This window comes from Agelaius tricolor, unplaced genomic scaffold, assembly GCF_023055355.1.
Source record: "Agelaius tricolor isolate 1412-34295 unplaced genomic scaffold, bAgeTri1.0.p SCAF_29, whole genome shotgun sequence".
NCBI classification, from domain to species: domain Eukaryota; kingdom Metazoa; phylum Chordata; class Aves; order Passeriformes; family Icteridae; genus Agelaius; species Agelaius tricolor.
The window spans coordinates 715,209-718,908 of record NW_027269289.1 but is presented as its reverse complement, the minus strand read 5'-3'; positions in this window follow the sequence as shown (position 1 = coordinate 718,908).

Sequence of the window (3,700 nt, the reverse complement as noted above, 5' to 3'; positions counted from 1 at the left end):
TGAAGCCCAAGGGTGAAAAATGAAGTTTGTGTCCAAAATTCAAGACATGGAAGGATAGATGTCAGAAGAAAGCTGTCAGGACAGATAGGTGTGCTTGCACGTGGCCTCCTCCAGGCTTCTTCTCACAAGCTCCTGAAACGCTGGGCCTTGAGAAAAAATAGCCAGTGGAAGCCTGGAGAATCCTAGGAGAAGCAGGCAGGGCAATGCATGTTGAAGAGATTCCACAAAAAGAGAGGTGGTGAATTCCAGGTGGGGGACTGGTGAGCAAGGTAATGCAAGGCAAGGAAGGGGTTCAAGGACAAGGCCAGACAAGTGGTGGCTTTGCCAGGCAACACAAAAGAGAGGGAGACAAGGCAATAAGAGTCCTAGAAGGAGAAGGAAATGAAAGATTGGAGCTGGACAAATGGGAAGGAAAAGAAGGATAGGTGAGCAAGTCAATACAAGGCACTGGGTTGGTATGAAGGGCAAGGGAAGGACATGCATGGGTCAGGAAGGCAAGGGAAAAGAAAGGAATTGTCAGCAATGACAAGGAAATGCAAGATTGGGTAGGAAAGGCAAGGCAATGTGGGGGAGGGATAGGCAACACAATGGGTATCTTAACAGGAAATGTCCATGCACAGCAAGGCCGAAGGAGAAGTGGTAGAGAGGTCAAGGTGGGAAATAGGTGAGTGTGTGCAGCTAAGAAAGAAAGAAAGAAAGTGCGTAGCTCTCGTGTCTGTGTGTGTGTGTGTGTGTGTGTGTGTGTGTGTGAAGTTTGCAGGATGTAAAGCAAAGAAAGGTGTCTCTTGATTGTGGAGTGAATGGATGTTTTCGAACGTAAGTGGCAAGGTCCAAGCAACCTTTTCATCCTGGTCCATCTGTGTCTGTGAGACATAGTCAGAAACGTCTCCTTTTAGATTCAGACTGCAAGCAGGACATAGAATGTGACTGTGTTAATAGCTGAGCAGGAAAGCACATCACATCAGCATGTTTCAACAGAAGCAGTTAGTGCGAGAAGGAGATGGACGTGTGGGACTCCAGCAATGTGGCAATGCATTCAGCTGAGAAGCAAAGTGCAATGCCTCGGTGTATGCTCTGAAAATAAAAGGCTGCAAGGAAAAAGCAAGGGGACAGGCCAGTGAAATCTTTCTGTCCTGGCACACTGAGCTGTTTGAAGGTGAACCGCTGTTTGGTTTCACTAAGGACTCGGAGACATGGAGAGGATGTGCTTGTCCATGTAGCTGTGAACGAAAGTGAGAATCGCCGGTACGTTTGGCAGAGTTTGTAGGCTGCGAGGAGAAGGTGACGGCCAGGCCTGGCTTTTGGCTGTGGCACTTGTTGCAAGGAAGAAGCTGCTGGATGGTTAAGCTTTTGGGGATCTGCAAGAGTGAAAGACTGCGCTGGTACCTCATCAAACTAATGCTTGTTGATCATCTGGCTGAATCTATGACATAAACCAGAAGTGAAATTTCCCCCCATTTCCCTCAGTTTTTTCACCTTTTCATCCAACAGCCTGGGCCTTTTTGAAGCTGCTGTCAAACGCCTTGCCTTGGAAGCTAGAAGTATCTCAGTTCACCTGCTAAGAAACACGGGAAAGAGCTCAAGTCAATTTCAGAATTGCCCTGAGCAGAGCTGGTGTTTCGGTACCGTAAATTTCCATTGCGAATACGTGCAAAAATCACCATTTTATTAGGCAAACAGTTGAAATACACTAGCAGCTTCATCTTCTTGTCGCTGCAGTCCTTGGAAGTTTTGCTATTTACTGAAACAGGAAACAGGTCAAACACGAGAAGCTTAAGAATCCAAGCTCACTGCCATTGTACAAATAGCACAAACTTGATGAATTCAAGTTACCATTGTCACATACAGAATGGCTCTATTCAAGCAAATGGATGTGTCGTCCTTCACGGGGGCAGAAAACCTTTCTACCACGTGAACTCTGGGAGTAATCCATCATGCCTCAGCGTGCTGTGGCTGGTCAGAGAGCTACACGATGGGTCTCTTTGCCTATGGCACTCTCAGGGCTCAAAGCTGCACATAAACTCCCCCTCCGTACAGACACGCTAGTAAAGCCCACCGAAAATGCCGTTCTCCAGACAGCTTACTGAAACCAGCTAGGAGTTCCCAGCATCACGCTGGGCACTTCTGTCCACAGATGGCTTTGCTTTTAATGAACCAGAACAGAGCTGCGTTTTTCTAGTCTTTAGCTCTACTAAGGTATTTGATGTAACATGGCGAGAAAAAATCTCTTTCGACAATGATAAATAACAGAGGGGATAATGTACCTTTTGCTGCTATCTTCTTTTGCTGCTCCATTTTGCTTGCTTTGTTATTGCTTTCTGTCAAAGAAACGCCAGCAAAATCCCTCATCAAGTCCTGCTGTGAAGACAGACTGCCAGAAAGGTAGAGAAACTTTGAACCTTTCCAAGACCCTTGTAGCACGTGTCTTGGTCAATTGGTATGCAGCTCCTTTCTTCCAGCAGGACTTTTTTGCACCGTTAGCGCACATTGAACTGAATCCAGTACAAAAGCAGTGAATAGAGGAACTTTTCATTGGAATGGTGATAAAAATGCATATCAAATAAAAGCCTTTTAGAGCAGCAGGAAGATTTTCTATGTAGCTAGCAAATCATAAAAAGATGCATATTTACCGGTGGGGTTCCTCTCGGAATTTCAAAGAATTCCAGACAGAAAGCACAGCTTAGTAAACTGCAAATCTAAATCACAGTATCTAGAAAGGTGACATGAAAAAGAGCAAGAGGAAGAAAACCAAAAAGAAAACCAAAGGAAGCCAGAAATAAGGCACAACCTCTCCTCCTTCTCCGCTTACTACAGTACCTTAGAAGTACCTGTGAGTGTCCTAACAGTCACATAAGTAGAAAACTGTGCCAAGAACAATTGTGGAAACTGGAAAACCCTGCGATCCGAACAGAAACATAGGGTTTGCTTTCACGACGATTAAATCTGCATGCAATGCGTACGGTAAGGGTATGTTTTGTATATTCAAAAACAATTCAAAAATATTTCCAAATCGAAGGGGCTGCTTTTTATTTCTTTTGAATTACTTGGTTAAATATGGTGCACGTTAAAATACTGCAGAGATGTGGTTCATTTTACAATGCCAACTGCAAAGGAGGGAAGCATTTTGTGTGCTTAAGAAAGCAAAGTATTGGAGAGTGTTTTTGTTACTTCTTTAGAAGGTTAGAATATGCGTAAAAGATGCTAGCTGGGGACTTACAATTAATGAATTATTTACTGTCAGTAGGTCAAATGACATTAGCTTTCAAAAAGGAAAAGGAGTCTTATTCCACGTGCCAATTTTAAAGTAGATTAATAAGCCTTCAGCAGAATATGGATATGAAGAGGGATATGACATGAAAGGGTAAGCAACACTGGTGACAGCAAAAGGCTTACCTGCTTCACACAAATACAGGAGATAAAATACTGTTTTTTCACAAACATTGCTATCCAGAGCTTTCCTTGAAAAGTTTCCATGCCAATCATGACAGTAAAATTCTGAGTGACAGTAAAATTCACTCTATCATGAATAAAATTTACTCAATCATGACAGCAAAATTTGCTCAATGATGAGTAAAATTCTTAGTGTAAGCGAAGTACCTTAAGCAAAGGGTAGCTCAAGCATAACTGGCATTTGATGTCAACAAAGGCAACTTGGCCTGCACGTGTCACATCTACTGCATTCAAAAGCTTACTCTGTCTC